This window comes from Apodemus sylvaticus, chromosome X (genome assembly GCF_947179515.1).
Source record: "Apodemus sylvaticus chromosome X, mApoSyl1.1, whole genome shotgun sequence".
In the NCBI taxonomy this organism is placed as follows: Eukaryota; Metazoa; Chordata; class Mammalia; order Rodentia; family Muridae; genus Apodemus; species Apodemus sylvaticus.
In genome coordinates, this window is record NC_067495.1 from 29,753,477 (window position 1) to 29,771,711 (window position 18,235).

An 18,235-nucleotide genomic window follows, 5' to 3' on the forward strand; every position below is an offset into this window, starting at 1 on the left:
GCGGTACTTTAACTTCCCAGTTGGCATGACTTCTGAAAGTCTTTGGTTCACAATGTTTTAATCACCAAGTTTAGGTGATTGTCTAAAGGTGAGCTTCATCTACATTGGAGGACAGAAGTGGGCTTAGGAGCAATCAAGACTTCCTTGAATTGGAAGTCCCCAAAGAGAAGCATTTCTTACAATGGTGGTAAATTGTGCATGTGTATGTATATACCTCTCTCTCTGTCTCTCTCTCTCTCTGTGTCTCTCTGTCTCTCTGTCTCTCGCTGTCTCTCTCTGTCTCTGTCTCTGCTCTCTCTCTCCCTCTTCCTTCCCCCTCTCTCTCTGTTACCAGATAGATCATAAGCAGACCCAACTGAAAGGGATACCAAGAGAACAACCTTGGGTATCATTCCTGAAGCCTGTCCACCTCTTTTTTCAAGAGAGAATTTTTTTCATTGACCTGGAACTTACCAGCTAGGCTAGATTGGCTTGCCACTGAGCCCCAGAAATCTTCCTGTCTCTGCCTTTTCAATGTTACACTTGTAAGAACACATCACAATGTCTGATTTTTTAAAATGGGGTTCTGGGAATTGAACTCCTGCCTTCTCACTTGCAAGGGAAGCATGTTAAGAATAAAGCGGTCTACGTCTTTTTCAACATGCTTCCCCCCCCCCCCCCGCCCCCCAGCCATTCAGTTCATCTCTTGTGGCCCTAACAGTGTGTACTAGGCTGGAGCTTTGAGTAAGGGATGGATGAAGGGCTGGATACAGGGCTGGCTTGGGAAGCATGTCTACTCCTCCTGACCCACTAGCACTTTTAATCTTTTAATTTTCTTAGAATCCTTTAAAGGCATGTTGTTTGTAATAACCACCTTGACCCTGAATGAAAAAAGAACTAATGCTATCAGGTATGCTCAATAGTTTGTTGCTCAGCTGATGATTTTTGAAATTCTTAATTCTCTTGTCTAATTTTTTAAAAATATGGAACACTTCTGCTATCATCCTTGCTGGGGTCATGCTAATCTTCTATCATTCCAATTTTAGTATTTGTGCTGCCAAAGTGCTTGTCTAATATTTTTAATTAAATTTTTAGTATGAAAAATAGTTTTATTATGACATTTCAGTATATTATGTATCATTATATTATTTTGTTCATTTTTGACCCCCACTATTCTTTCCCAACCCTTTTAATGACATCCTTTCCTCCCTTAGATAATCTTCCTTATGCCTTCATGTACAGTCAAATCTAGACTCCATGTATGAGAGGAAATAAGGTACAATTATTTTCCCAGTCTGGCTTTTTTCACTTAACAAGATGATCATCTGTTTTGAGAACTTTCTCTGGTGATTAGGGAATAGATGGATTCCTGAAATACATGTGCCAACCCATATTTTGGTAAATTAAGTCACACAAATTTTCCTTTTTCATAAATCTTAAAGAGAGTCCTTATATAAATCAAAGTACCTCATTTAATCTCACAGAAATGCATATCTGTTGATTTTGTCAAGTGTATATGTGCGGTAGAGGTGAGGCTAAATCCAAACAGGTGATGTGGTAGGATCTTTCTCCAAGTGATCTTCTGGAAAGCATTGTGTTTGTACGATTTTTGTGGAGCTTATCAGAGGGTCAGGAAACCAAAGAGAAAGCTGAGAGACTAGTATTTGTAGGTTTTCCTCATTAAATTGTGTCTGCTTATGATCTGTCTGGCATCCATTCCTCTCAGTTTCTGAAACACAGTTCTCCGGATTCCTTTCTCTCCAAAGGCCTCTTGGCAACCTTCCGAGGAATGGCAGAGTTCATTCTGATCGATGTCCGGTGAGCGGAGCTCAACTAGGATGGAGCTCAACCTGTCAAAATCACAGAGAAATGTCTGTTACATATTCCAGTTGTTCTTTAAACATGCTCCCCAAGAGCTAGCTCCATTTGTTAGCTGTCAGAACGATATAGAAGAATTGCTCCAGACCCTCAGTTGTCATCAGCCACCTTTGTTTATATGCCAAGTTTTCCTTCTGTTATCCAATCAATGTTTAGTAAAAAAGACCAAATTATGAACCTTTCCTAGTGAGTTGTGGCTCCCAGTTTGGGAGCTCCTTTCAGCTCCCAAATGGAGTGCATTGCTGCTGGGAAACAAATGTTGGGTTGTCTCTGGCACTAATAGAAGGCAAAGATTCTGTCTCTATTCAATATACCTGTTTGTGATCAATTAGGAAAGATGTTGGTCAGAACTCTAGGTAAATGATGGACCTTAAGACCAAAAGATTGCTTCTAAACTTGGTTCTCTTTGGATTTCATGGACAGAGGAACTGGGAGCATTTTATGATTCAATGCATGAAGATGTGTGCAGCCAGAATTTTCCTTACAAACTTGGATGGTTCTATGAGGCGGGAGAAACTATTTCATCTTCCAATCTAAGAGATTTGAACTGCTCAGAAATTTTCATGGTATTCCAGAACTAAGAATCAGTTCACAAGAACTATCTATGTGTTACCTCATCTCATCTCAACACAAGTTCAGTAACATTAGTTAGTAAGTTAGAAATCTGCCCTGACAGTATTTACACCATGGAAATGGGTAAATGGGAAATTGGGCTGATCCAGTTGTTAAAGATCTACTGGTTTGCACAGAAAATTCTCTCCTAACACCCCTATACTCTTTGAGGGAAGCTGTTTAGCTTAAAGGAAAGAAAGCCCTTTTGTAATTCATGCAAGGTGAGCCTGTGCAGTAGTACATAGGCAAACTGATTTTTGTTATCTCATCTACTGAACTCAACCCAAGTGAGAGCATCATGAGCTAGACTGACTGGCAGGGCGACTGTACTCATCTTTTTTGCTGCTCAGCTATATGACAGGTCATTTTACCTCTCCAGCACTCAGCTTCCTCTTCACTATAATAAAAGTAATTTAGATCATTAGGTAATTGCTAAATTTCCTTCTAGCTCTGACATTTCTGCAATTTGATGAGTGCTTGGCTGCAGGGAAATATCTCGCATGCATTTCAAAAACTTGGGACCCTTCAAAGTGTCCAAGCACATCAGTTACAGTGACCAACTCATCTTTCTCAATTTCTTTACTAGATCTTGGGCCCTTAGTAATTCTTCCTCTCTCTGGGCTTGTACCTCCAACATAGATGAGTGGGGCATTTCCAAGTGGCAAGCATAATTAATTAGATTCTTTCATCTGGAGGTGCCAACACACTTAAAAGGCAACAATCAGTATACATAGGGTTGTTCTCCAAGGAAGGCTGCCTGACTGTACATGGTTTACAAGCAGCCTAGCATAGTAATGGGCTGAGGATCCAGCATTGTTGACTCAGTGACTTTATCTCTTGATCAGAAAAGAAACTACCTCTTGGTCTTAAAGGAGCTCCAGGTCTGAGATGAATCTGTTTTATTTTCTGAATCCCAGATTGCATGGGATGTTCTGCTTAGCTATCCCACTAACATAGCTTTGTGTGTGTTTTTTTCATCTATCTGAAGCAGAAACTAGCCCAAATGAAATTTTTGCTAGTTCCAACGATTTGGTGATACATGTCTAAACAACATTTTTCCTTTAAGTTTCTGTAAAAAATGAATAGTGCTAGTTTGTACTGAGGGTTGAATGTAGACTTTCTGGAAGGTAGAAGGAACTAAATCCAGCTTCATGAGGTACCTGAAAGAGAAGGGGATGCTGATAGGGAGAGGGACTGATTATAGAGGTGAGGAAATCTCTGATGGTACTTAGAGTCTTGCCAAGATACATAGGCCCATATTTTATCACCTGCAGAAATATGGGACCGTACGTGAGACAGCCCCCTTCCAAAAATGTGCACATTTACATGTGCAAACTCATGCAAATTGTTATTATGATTGCATTTATGAGGTTATTTAATTCTTGAATAAAAAAAAAAGTACTTCATTGGCTATTTGCAGGCTTGATTACCCTCCCCTGCCAGCCATCTGGGCTGTGTGCATTCAGTGACTGCATCTAGAAGGTTGGGGCTGTTAGGTCACCATAAACTATGTGAATGGCTAGAAAATAAGTCATTTATTCTGGAATTCAGATTCAAAGAGAAAATATATTTCTTTCTTTCTTACATGGACAGCAGACATGGGCTGAAAAACCTCTTGGCTTCAGACTGCCAGTAAGAAATTCAATCAGCTCTACCATTTCTTTCTTGGAATATTCATAAAATATTTTTAATCTAAGTACTTGATTATATACTTTTCATTTAATGTTTGAATTTTAAAGATTTTTTAAAGATTTTGTTTTATTTTATACATGGCAGTGTTTTGGCTGCTTATATGTATGTTGTGCCTTGTGCATGCCTGGTGCTCACAGGGGCTAGAAGAGAACAGACTCTCTGGGATTGGAGTTGTATGGTTGTGAGCCACCATGTTTGTGGGTGCTAGAAATTGATCCCCAGTCCCATGGCATAGCAGCAAGTGCTCTTTACTGCTAATCCATCTGTTCAGCCTCTTGATACCTGAATTTTTAAGCCACAAGTTTAATTCATTACAGGCATATATTTTCCAGCACAGGGTATATTGTCCTTAGTCTAAGTATGATGTATGGACTAGCGGCATCACCAGCATCACTCTGGGAGCTTGTTAAAATTGGAGAATCTTGGATCCCGCTCAGTCCATACTAAATCAATCTGAGTCAGTATTTTAATAAGCCCGCGGGTGATTTATATGTACATTACATCCCAAGGAGCACTAATGTATGTTGCATGTATGTGCTTTGAGTCTATCTCCACTAAACCCTTTAAATTTATGAAATAATTACTAAGGAAAGGCATGTGACCTAAGTGAAGGAGCCATTTCTTATTGTCAAGTCATCAAACAAAACAGACTTGTTTTAGTCAGTATGAGGAGCCAACTTTCTATGTTGATTCAAGTGAATGTGTTAATGTCTACACCTGGCCAATCTCCTTTCTGCATTCTTAGTCTAAAAGTGGTAAGTAGCTGACTGAGCAAATACACAGATAAGGCACAAAGCTGTGTTATGATTTTTGTTACCTGAACGAAATATAGCACAATAGACTTGAATATTTCATATTGAAATGTTCTTTGCTTTACCATTGAGACACTTGGAATTGATGCTGTCTCAAATGATCTCTTTTTGTGGGGGATCCAAGAGATTTTTGCTCATTAAAAAAATGGGACCTCATAAAATTACAAAGTTTCTGTAAGGCAAAGGACACCATCAAAAGGACAAATCGGCAACCAACAAATTGGGAAAAGATCTTCACCAACCCTACATCACATAGAGGGCTAATATCCAATATATATAAAGAACTCAAGAAGTTAGACTCCAGAAAACCAAATAACCCTATTAAAAAATGGAGTACAGAGTTAAACAAAGAATTTTCACCTGAAGAACTTCGGATGGCAGAGAAACATCTTAAAAAATGCTCAACTTCATTAGTCATTAGGGAAATGCAAATCAAAACAACCCTAAGATTTCATCTTACACCAGTCAGAATGGCTAAGATTAAAAATTCAGGAGACAGCAGGTGTTGGCGAGGATGTGGAGAAAGAGGAACACTCCTCCACTGCTGGTAGGGTTGCAAATTGGTACAACCACTCTGGAAATCAGTCTGGCGGTTCCTCTGAAAATTGGGCACCTCACTTCCAGAAGATCCTGCTATACCACTCCTGGGCATATACCCAGAAGATTCCCCACCATGTAATAAGGATACATGCTCTACTATGTTCATAGCAGCCCTATTTATAATTGCCAGATGCTGGAAAGAACCCAGGTATCCCTCAACAGAAGAGTGGATGCAAAAAAAATGTGGTATATGTACACAATGGTGTACTATTCAGCCATTAGAAACAATGAATTCTTGAAATTCTTAGGCAAATGGATGGAGCTAGAGAACATCATACTAAGTGAGGTAACCCAGACTCAAAAGGTGAATCATGGTATGCACTCACTAATAAGGGGGATATTATCCTAGAAAACTGGAATACCCAAAACATAATCCACACATCAAATGAGGTACAAGAAGAAAGGAGGAGTGGCCCCTTGTTCTGGAAAGACTCAGTGAAGCAGTATAGGGCAAAACCAGAACGGGGAAGTGGGAAGGGTTGGGTGGTAAAACAGGGGGAGGAAAGGGGGCTGATGGGACTTTCAGGGAGTGGGGGTCTAGAAAAGGGGAAATCATTTGAAATATAACTAAAAAATATATCAAATAAAAAAATTAAAACAACACATTCTTTTTTCATTAATAATTTATTTTTCATTCATGTCACATCCTTTTTTTTAATTCGATATAATTTATTTACATTTCAAATGATTTCCCCTTTTCTAGCCCCCCCCCCCCACTCCCCGAAAGTCCCGTAAGCCCCCTTCTCTTCCCCTGTCCTCCCACCCGCCCCTTCCCACTTCCCAGTTCTGGTTTTGTCGAATACTGCTCACTGAGTCTTTCCAGAACCAGGGGCCACTCCTCCTTTCTTCTTGTACCTCATTTGATGTGTGGATTATGTTTTGGGTATTCCAGTTTTCTAGGTTAATATCCACTTATTAGTGAGTGCATACCATGATTCATCTTTTGAGTCTGGGTTACCTCACTTAGTATGATGTTCTCTAGCTCCATCCATTTGTCTAAGAATTTCATGAATTCATTGTTTCTAATGGCTGAATAGTACTCCATTGTGTAGATATACCACGGCGGTTCCTCCGAAAACTGGGCACCTCACTTCCAGAAGATCCTGCTATACCACTCCTGGGCATATACCCAGAGGATTCCCCACCATGTAATAAGGATACATGCTCTACTATGTTCATAGCAGCCCTATTTATAAAACAACATATTCTTAAAGAAGCAAAAAAAAAAAAAAGACTACAGTGGTAAGAATAAGGACAGTTGAATGAATGATACTCCTTTGTTTACCAAAGTGGAAGGGAGTTTTGTGGATTGAGGATGGGACATTACAAAGAAGCAGAACCCAAAGCCAACAGCTCATCTACCCTCCTCTGAACATGGAAGCAGTATATCTAGAAGTTTAATCTCCTAAAGTGACCTATATGTCCGCACAGTGCTAGAAAGTGTTGGGGGCTTTCCAGTGATGGACAAGCCACAGTTAAAGGATGCTGAATTAGACAATAGCTAATGCCATTTGGGGATTTCATGGGTTTATCTCTTTTTTTTTATCTCCCTTCTGCCCTTTGAATTTGTGTGTGTGTGTGTGTGTGTGTGTGTGTGTGTGTGTGTGTGTGTAGTATGTTTTGTGAAAAATGCTTTAACCCTCTAATTCATTATAAACAAAACTTCTTATCTACTCTTTAATTCTAGCTTTAATTGAATTATTATTTATTTAACACATACAACACATCAGGACCTAAACAAGATATTGGGTATATAGAGGTGACTGACCATTGTAGACACAGGGCAATGGATACCATTCCCAAATGCACACATTTGTAGAATGCTATAGAGAATTTCAAGTGTAGCAGGCAACCGCCAAAGTTATCAGTTGATCATCATCCCCTTACAGAGAAAGTTCATATGGAAAAGACAATGAAATCTGCTAAAAAAATATGTCTGCTTGTATGTATTGGTGTGTGTGTGTGTCTGTGTGTGTGTGTCTGTGTCTGTATCTGTCTGTGTGTGTCTGTGTCTACAACAGGGGGTCAGGTCTCTGTGTATACAACTTGCATATCAAATCATTGTAAACTTGTAGTGTGATTTGATGTTTAAGTCCCTTTGATTGGGTCAACAGTAACATCAAGTATTTCTGCAGGAAACTCCAAGGCATGTGGAGATCTTTGCCAAGAGTCAAACTCTAGTAAAACTTTCAGAAAGGTTGGATAAGGGGGAAATATACTGGTTTTTACAATCTCCCTCCCTCTCCCCTCTCTCTGTATTTCTGTTTCTCTTCCCCTCCCCCTCTTTCTTTTTGTTTAAGTCACACAAACATGAACTTTTTAAAATTGCCCATTGGGTATGTATCCTGACACAGAGGAGAGAAATAAGTAAAGGCTTGCTGGAAGAGAAATCAGAGCTATTGGAACACCATGGCCATACTGTATTGGGGAACAAGCTCCAAATATGTTAGGAAAGGGTATAGAGCAATTCTGCTGCCTTCTTTGCACTATGACCCTGGCTGAATTGTTGACACTGATCCTGTGGTTAGGCTTTTGCTGAGTTACTACTACCCTAGTAATTATATAGTGGCCTCTTCCATTACCTGCCTGAGGTGCTCTTTTGAGTGTTTGATGTGAGAATGTTCTTCAGGTGCCATCAGAGAGCTCACCATTGTTGTCTGAGGGACCTTTGTGACAGTTCCTCTCTCCTTTCCTATCTCTACACCACTCTTCTCACTCCCTCTTTCCTAATTTGCTTAACTTGACTGAAGGATTCAAGGCTGTGAGGATCAGGATTTAGGTACCATTGAGTACCCAGAGGACTTGGCTCTTCTTTTGTAGCTTATACTGTCCTTGAATTCATTCTGCTCGTTCTGCCTTAGCCTCTCCAGTGCTAGTATGACAGGCGTGAGCCATTATGCTTAGCTAAATTTGCTAATTTTTAATTAAGCTATCATTTCAAACTTGCAAAACAATCACAGGAATAATACAGAGTCCTTTCATGACACTGACATTACCCTTTATATCGCTGGCAATTTTGAAGGGGTCAGGTCTCGTTTATAGAATTCTCTTTCTTTTGAATATGCCTAATGCTTTCTTACGATTAGTTATATTATATATATATTTCCTTTTACTTCTCTTCCATTTGTTTACTGAGTGTGAAACATTTATTGAATTAAGAATTTACCTCTTAACCACTGAAATATGACAGCTCTATTGAGACATAGATTACCCACTGAAAGCATGCGATTCAGCGACTTTTAATATATTCACAGAGGTATGCAGCCATCAGTGTAATCGACTTAGAAAATTTTCATTTTCCCCCTCCCAAAAGAACTCTCATGCTCATTGGCAGTCATTCCTTATTTTTTCCTTTCTCCAAAGGCTCTGGCATAGCAACCACTGATATATTTTATTTATCTATTATGTATAAGTGAGGTCACGATGTGCAATTTTTTTGTGTGTGTACCTGAGTTATTTCCCTCACTGTTATTTGTCAGGTTCATTCATGTTGTACCATGTATGAGTACATCAGGAAGATAGTAGACTAATATTTTACTGGAGGAACAGGATCTATTTCATTCATCAAACAGTCAAGCTGCTCCTTCTCCTCTTTCGGTTATTTTAAATAACAATTCCAGAAATATTTGTATGCAGATTCAGGGCCATATACCTCTGGTTTGCTATTGTCTTGTGAGTCTTGAAAGTAGAAAGAGCAGGAAGAGTACATTCCAATGAGAGTGTTGGTGGATCTCAGCAATTCCCAGGTTTGTTGGGATCACATTTTTAGGTGCAATAAGTTCATCTGTAGCTCCTTGAGGCCTTGTTTCCCAGACTAGTGGCACTCCTGGATCTGGCACAACCAGAATTTTAATATTTGCCTTCTCTTAGGGGATTACTATGAAACATGACCTCCTAGGAAGCTTGGGGGACTATTTGTGGGGAACACAAGCCAGCTGTTCAGCTAGGTTAGTAGCTGGCTCATCTGGAACTCTCTTACAGGTTTTTTTCCCCAAACAATGGCCAAAGTTATAGCTTTGTGGTTGCCAGCTCCTTTTAATTGGGTCCTTCATTATATAGTCTGTTATTAGCATGATGCCTGGCCGTCATTGGAGAGCTATGTTTTTTTCCCCAAACTCAACAATTTAGTAAGATGTTTTATAGGATCCAACAATTCATCTGTCCCAGGAATAATCAGAGGGAGGGGTGTATGTGTGTGTGTGTGTGTGTGTGTGTGTGTGTGTAATGTCATGGAGAAGTATGTCACACTGAGAAGAAATTGCATTTAAAATAGAACCCTGAGTTGATCAGCCTGAAAACAAAAACAAAAAACCTCAACAAAACAAAACAAGCCCCTCTAACTTTCCACATGGAACCTCTTCTTTTCATGGCTCTTAACTACAAAAATGACCAAAGGCTCTTGAGGTACAATGGCATTGATAAATGGCCCCTTGATGACTTTCCATGAACTTGCCATGCAGAGTGCCTGCCCTGACTTATAAGAAATCTTAGGCTGCTCCAAGTTTGCTTTCGGCATTTTCATCTTGCTCCCTAAGCCTCACAGGAGGCTATCTGTAACATCATGGCAAAACCTGGGCTTGGAATTCCTTTTCTCTGGAATTAAAGCACATTTCTGATTTTAGGGTATTATAGATAAAAATGAGGGCCAGGGAGATATCCTACCCAGGGTGTAATTCTGCCTTTCCCATCTGTAAAATGGGAATAAGAATAGTACCTGCTGTGTGGTGGTGGTTGGGAAGGCTCAGTAAGTAGGCAGAGGTAATACACTGCACAGGCTCTTTGTCAGTGCCTTGCTGTATTTATTACTGTCCTACCATGGCTATTGGCCCAATTCAGATACCAACTCCTCTGTGAAGTTGAGGCTGTATGTTTTGACTGCTACTGTGTACACAGCACTAAACATAGTGTTTGTCTACAATGGATGCTCAATAAATATTTGTTGACTGAGTAAGCTAAGGAATGCATTTTCCCACTTAGGAGAAATCCACTGTTCCTCTATGCTTTTAGATCACTTGGCCTCTAACTTCCTTTATGGTATTTCCCACATTTAACCTTCATTGGAACTAATTGTGCTTTAAACACAATTCTCTTATCCAGATGGTCAGCCTTTGGAGAGTAGCACCTGGACTGATTGTTTTGTGTTTCCTGTGAAACCTTGCATGGAGGGCAATAAATATTTGGTAAATAATTAATCCCTTTTGGGAACTAAGGTCTTAAACTCTTAAATTACTGTTATATTTTTAACCAGATAAAAACACAGAGGCATATGCATGCCATGTTGCTTTCTTTCTTTTTCTTCCAAAGGAAGTGATAAAGGTAAAAGTTGAGGAGGTAGTCAACAGTGGGAGCTAGAGTCTAGTAATAAATAAGAATATGAGTTCAGTTCAAAGAACAAGTTGGTGTTAAAGTTTTACTGAAGTTAAGTAATTTCTGAAAATGCATAGGCTTCTTTCTGTTTAGTATTCCTTCAAGTATAGTTAATGCTTCATTAAACAAGAAATAAATAAAAATAAAAACACTCTCTCCATCCTGGTATTGTCTAGAAAGTTGTGGGTTACTTCAATTGGGTTCTGGGCCATCCGGAAGGCACTTATTGTTCAGTCACTAGTGTGGCTAATGGGTGGAAATGCTGAGACTGTCTGGTGGGGAGCTGGGACCTGTCTTTTGTTGAGCATGGCTGATCAAAGTAAATGAAGAGTCATTTGGGTAGTGGCCCAACATATGAGTACAAGATTAGTCCACAATAAAGGCTGAGTTCCTTTCTGGATGTTCAAAAGAAAGGTGTCAGGTTAAAAGGAGATGCTGGTTGACTAGTACACAAGAAGATCATTTTACTTCTTAGGTAATACTTAGGTGATGTTGGAAGTAGAGAGGTGAATGATATTGCATCCATTCATGCATGGTCTGGGAGAAAAGACATGTGCCTCAAACCAGAACTCTAGAGGATGTCCAGATGAGTAAAGAGCACTTTGGTCTTTGAATTTATGGTTTACATCATGTACTCTGAAGTTTTAGTAAATTGGTACAATTTATAAAACATATATTCCCATGGTAAGTTAAGTACGATCACACCCCCAGACATTAAGTCAATGAATGTTTATCATTTGCATGGCTGTCCAATATTGGCTGGCAAAATGAGACATGGATACTTTACTGTTAGTGTTCACTTAAGGTTCCAAACTCCCTCCTCCTTGTTACTGTACCCTCCCTCCAGGCCTTGGAGTCCTCTACTAGTCCTTAAATCTAACTAGTTGTCCAAGTGTAGGGGAATGTAAATTTCAGATTTGTGAGCCAGGATGGGAAATGTACCAAATAGTTTTGTGTTGAGCATCTACTCAGGCATGAGGGAATGGAGACCACTATCACACACACACACACACACACACACACACACACACACACACACACAGTACTGGAGCAGTCCCTACCCTCTTGCAACCAGTGAAAGACTGAGAATGGAATGAACAAATTCATTGTGCTGTGAGGACCATGTGAAGGCAAGAGATTAAACTAGTCTAGAAGTCCAGGAATCTCCCATAAAGAACTGTCATATGTGTTGAGACTTTCAGAAGAAACTTATAGAGTTGGCTGGTTAAAGGGAAGCAGGCCAATGTGTGTGCCACACAACCAGGCCTAGCTCAGTGTTCTCAGCCTTGATTCTACTTTGGAGAAGTCTGAAGTCAGCTTGATCAATTACAACCTGAGTGGGGTGGGGATAGTGGAGCAGGCCCAGGCATTGATTTTGTCTTAATTTTTGAAGAAGCATCTTGGGTGATTCTGTTGTGCAACCATGTCAAACGTCATTAGAATTCAAACCTAGACTAAGGGGAGGAGAGTATCCACCTGGGGTATGTGAAAGACTGAATGCCTTAGAAGCATGGGTACCAAGGAGATTCCACAGCAAGATTAAGAACTCATTTCTCTCCAGAGCTCTTAGCCTGGTGGAGGTTCTTCAATAATGAGACTTCTTCCACAGGGCCTAACTGTCCTCTGTACCTATGTTCACTTATTTGGGGGAAGCGAAGATAAGTGCAAGGCTTAGGGACCTGAGACAACATGTCCCTTCCTCTGGCTTTCTGAGCAGAGAAGGAACAAAATTCAGGCCCTGCTTGAAACTAGTTAGAGTTTGAATTTACTGCAAACTGGGACTTCCTGTTTACATCATAGGTAACAAGCCTGAAAAATGGGACATACAAGTAGAGACAGGCTTGCAGGGGGTAGGGGGTACAGGGGAGGACTTGTATATCTTCACTTTTTATAGCTAAATAGTTCTTCCAAACTCACACTTTATGAGAAGCTACATAAAAAATTCCAAGAAAAATAGATCTCCTGGACAGATGGAAGCTAGAGATTGGGTAGGAAAAGCAAAATCTTAAGATTTCCACCATCCCTTTGCATGCCTTTTAACCCCATGTAAACACTGTGGATTTTTTGACCTTCTAAATTGGCTTTTAAGATTAAAAATTAAAAAAAATGTTTAGAAGGAAGTTTCTTGTCTTCCTGTCTGTCTCACCTCAGTTCAGGAGGGGTGATCTGGAAGAAGGTAATAAATGAGCAACCCCTTTCTTTTTTTGAATCCATTAATTACCAGTCTGAGGAGAGCTGTGTCTAACTAACCTTTGCTCTCTAGCTGCTGTGAGCAATTTTTCAGAGTTGGACAAAGATTTTCCAGGATCAAAGTCAATGATTCCATTGCAGATATTTATTTAGAAAAGGCAGCAAAGATTTGGAAGCCTTGAATAACTAGCCAGACTAGGCCATCCTCTGAGTGCTGGGTTGGTTCTGGTTCTGATCCTGAGCTACCCTAAGAAGGCTGTGGCTTCAGTTGCTCCCCATGAAACTACTTTTGAACTGATTTCTCTCTGATTCATACCCTGCTCTCCTGGAAACATGTATTCTCTTCCACTCTATATTGCACTGAAGACTTGGAGATATAAAGCAGGCAGACTTTGGAAGGCAGTGAACTGAATCCGTGGTTCTCAACCTGTGGGTTGTAACCTCCTTGGAGATTACATATCCACTATCCTGTATAGCAGATACATTACATCACAATTCATAACAGTAGCAAAATTACAGTTACTTACTAGCAAAAAACTACTTTTATGAGAATTTTGTTGAGAGGTTGGGGAGGGGGATTGCCACAACAAGAGGAACTGTAATAAAGCATCACAACATTAGGAAGGATGAGAGCCACAGTCTGGAAACCCTGGATCTCATTGATCCCTCTTCTATGATATATCTTATGTTCAGTATAGTCTACTTGTCATCTGCATTCATCCTTAAAGTAGCCCTTTCTACAGATGAGGAAACAGGATTTAGAGACTTGGGCAACTTCTCTAGGTCAGCCATCTAGTAGGATATGAATTCCTCATCTTTGTGGAGCACCTTTTGCATGCCAGGGATTATCCAAAACATCTGACACAGATCTTTTCAAACCTTCTTCCTAACGGCAATTGGTATCCATCATCATCTGAATGTAGCAGATGAGGAAACTGAGACATGGAGAAGATGGAAGATGGGGATGTTTCTCAAGTTATAGCCTAAGCAATTACCTCACCTTTTGACATGTAACGGTCTCCTACTTCCTGAAGGCAGGTGACAAGTGACTTGGCTGCTTTTTCTTGTGTTGTGTATGCCTTTCCCTCCTTTCCATCTTTCTTTCCTTCTACCATTCTCAAGTAGGTATGGAAGATGGTTCCATGAAAACTTGAGACAAGCATATACAGCATAGGAAGAAGAACATGGTCACTATAGTAGTGGACACTTATGGTTGGGTGACAAAGTGAGTGGCACTAAGAGGTCATTTAAGGAGGAGCTGGATGAGGCTTGTAGAATGCATTATAGATTTTTTTCAATGACTTTCAGATTACTGAATCCAGTGGGTCTCCACCTGTAATGTGTTTCAGAATCACCCAGAGGTAGATGAACTCTTCTTGCATAGCATGGTGCAAGATCCTTAGTTTAATTTCTAGCACTGAGTTAAAAGAGAAATCACCTAGACAACTGTTTCTAGCACAGATTTATTGACTCTGCACCTGAGTTTAGAGATTCCAGTGGGTCTGGAATGAGATCTGAGACTGTTTTACTGACAACCTCCCACTGTAAAGGTTTGAGGTACAAACCTTGAAAATCACTGACCTAAAGAACTGATGAAAATCACTGACCTAAACATTGGGTAAGAGTTTTAAAAAAATCTAGTACCAAGAAGAAAGAGAAATGAACGATCTGAGTTAACTGCCAGCATGATGACAGTTAATAGATAAATGCTAATGGTTTGGTGACACTGCACAACACATTTCTGCCCTGCTCACAATACAGTTCATTGCTGGTTGATAGGAGAGTTCTCTGCTCCACTGTCATTCTAGAGCCTGGACTCTTTCTACATTGTAGCTCTTCCCCAGGCCTTAAATTTACATTTGTCTGATGGAGACATCTTAATATAGCAACAGATAAGGGAAGATTGTGCTGTTGTTTAGGCTTAATGGAGAAACATAATTTCTATATACCTGCCATTGACCAGAACTCTGTTACATGGATAGGTTTAGCTTTAAATAAATCTGGGCAATGTGTTCCAGGTATGTACTTGAGGAGAAAAGGAAACCAAGTGAATATGTCTCAAGTGTTATCATAGACTACTTGAAGATCCACTTAGGATATGGTTTGGTTGGACAAGAATATTCCTGTTGAGAAAATAAATATTTCATGCTTTCCCAAGAAAATAGTCTTGTGTTGCCCAAGTTTCAGAACCCTGTTTCCTCATCTGTAGAAAGGACTACTGCAAGAATGAGTGCAGATGACAAGTAGACTATACTGAGCCTATTCTTTGGGTCATCAATTAGTGTCATTATAGAGTAGCTGTAGAGTTGGAGAAAATTAAGGCTTAGACATTCTTCATCCAAAAACAGGATATTGGCTGTAATGTTATAACTCTCCAATATCTTTTTTTCTATATAATAATTGGGTAAAGTTACAGAAAAAAGTACTGGTCTAGTGATAAACATATGACAACAGTCACTTCTGTGTTCTCTGCACACATGTGGACAGACAAAAGCAAACAGTTTGGGCACAGTGAATCTCTATGTGTAGATGGCTATGAGGTTCAGTTTTCAAAGAATGAGAACACAATTTTGTTTTCAATGTTTCTGAAGCCTGTGTATTATGCCTTAGACTGACCAAGCCAGCAAGGCCATGTCCAGGAGGGACATGGTTCCTAGAACATAAGATCCATTAAGTACTTCATTTGTGTTCTGCCTGCAATCAATACAGTTCCCTGACTGGGTAACTTTCATGTATGCATTGTCTTAGTCTCCTTATGTGTAAAATGGGGGATAATTATTATTGGTGCCACTGGGTATTATGCCAATGGAATTAGAAAGTCATGAACTATTTGAGAGTTTTCCTAGTCATATATGGCATCATCTTCTTCCTCTTAGTGTCATTACTTGATACTAATATGAATGGGAGAGTTTTGAGCATATAAAACTATTTTATTTGGTTTTAGAATGGCCACCCTGAGCCTGCCAGAAGTCTGACTTCTCTCCATAGAATATGAGGGAAGAGGCAGTAAGGAGTCTCTGAACTTGTTTTCAAGGCTTTGCCTACATGTTTGACTGGTGAGCCACCACTGACTGAATCCAACAGTAGAGGTGAAAGTCTCCTTAGCTTTATTATGGCAGTAACAATGTCACATCCTACCTTTGCAGAAACTCCCTTCATTCTACTTTGATGCTTGTTTCCTCGTGCCTAGGCCCCTCAAAAGCCTTTTTTCTCCCTCACTCAAATGGAGTAATTGTGAATGACTGAAGCCACATATTAATATGTATCAAAATTAGCTCAACCCTTAGAAAGAAATTAAAACATAAATTGGATCATATATCCTGAGTGGATGCCCCAGCTAATTCATTTGTTAGACTGTTCAGCTCCATAGGATTGTGTGAGTGTTTACTCTTAAGCAGTTACATGTGGGTCTCATTAATGCACATATTCTGGCATGGCTTGTGCCTAATATTTTGTCAAATAAAGGAGCTCACAGAAAGCCTATGAAAAGTACCAAGCTGCAGGGAGCCATTACTCTCCCCACTTCCCAGTGAAATATAACTTGATATTCCTGAAACTTGGTATCATGCACTAAGTTTCATGGCATCATTAAATCAAAGGAGGGGAAAATCAGAGCCTTTAGATCTGTTTTAGCATAAAAAGACACAGATTTGGAATCCCATTGTGTCTCGATGGACACAAGGGGGTAGAGGAATCATATATTTTGGAACATCCCTGTCCCTTATCAAAATGCACTCATTAAATTTCTTACAGCCTTAGGTACTAGTCTCAGCAGGTCAAAAGCCAAGATTAGTAGCAAGTCCCACCCTAGCTCTACTGTTTCCAAATTGATTTTTTATGAGATTTATGCATGTTACAGTTTATCAAATGCTGGCCTAAACCATTTGTTGTCAACATTAGCAGCACATTGGATATAACTGGGAATTTAGATTTTGCTTTATGTTTACTGCTGTGGATTGAACTCAGAGCTTTTCACATGCTAAATATACACTCTATTCTCTTTTTTTTCCTGGTTTTCGGGACAGGGTTTCTCTGTATAGCTCTGACTGTCCTGGCACTCACTCTGTAGACTAGGCTGGCCTTGAACTCAGGGATCTGCCTGCCTCTGCCTCCCAAGGGCTGGGATTAAAGGCGTGCACCACCACTGCCTGGCTACGCACCATTCTTGAGCAGCACTTCTAGTTACCAAGCTGAAGGAATGAAAAATGCTAATGCCTGCCCTTCTACTCTGAAATATTCAGAAGGAAATAGTATAAAGAGTGCCTAGGTATCACATCAGGTTTTTAAATAGCACCCAAGTTGATTTTAATTTGCAGCCAATGCTAGAAAGCACTACAAGAGTTGTGACCTCATTTCCCCCCAGTTTTAGTATATTGCAATGCTAGATTTATAAGTGACTGTGAGAATTTAGAGAAGCATCTTTCCGAGCCACAGACACCCAAACATTCCTTCTCATTGACCTTCCCTACATTTCTTTTTTGCTCTTCTTGACTTCCTAGTTTTCAGCCTTCTTGAGGATGAGAATAGGAGGCTGTGATGCTGAGAAGGGTTCGGAGGTGCTTTTTTATTGTTTGCATGATGAACTCCCTTGCTGGTGGCCCTCGTGCCTTTGTCACGTCATAGCCAAGAGCATCATGTGGTACCCATTTAATACTATTAATTATTTTGTGGTACTGCCTGCCAGTAGGAGCAGCTTATGTGTGGGGAAGAATGAGTTCCTGGAAAATGCTTCCTTCCTGGGAAATGCTTCCTCTGTTTTGTGCTGATTTTCAGGCTTGTATTGTGTCTATGAAATTTCAGCTGTGTGTCATTGGCAGAACCCCAAGAGCACATCAAACATTTCCCTTGGCCATGGTGATTATCTTTTATAACGGGAAGTAAAGTGTTTTGAGACTGGACCCCAGGCCAGACAGCCCACACTAGATGGCAGAGACTCATTTCTCACATTTTTCTCTCACTAAGTATAGCTAGGAACCCCGGAAATCGCACAGAAGGCAAAATAATGCTGAGTATCTATGTACCCCAAGAGTGCAGCTGGCTCTTCTGGCACCACAGTGTTATTTTGTCTCCTTTTATATTTTAATTAAATATAAGCACTGGTTTTC

At 40.0% G+C, this 18,235-nt stretch overlaps 1 protein-coding gene and 1 pseudogene across 1 annotated transcript in view; one reads left to right on the forward strand and one right to left on the reverse strand.

Moving 5' to 3' along the window:
• Positions 1 to 18,235, forward strand: part of Nhs (NHS actin remodeling regulator) — a 334,282-nt gene that overhangs the window by 44,009 nt on the left and 272,038 nt on the right. The gene's annotated exons all lie outside the window — the stretch shown is intronic.
• On the reverse strand, positions 957 to 1,045 carry LOC127675874 (uncharacterized; annotated as a pseudogene).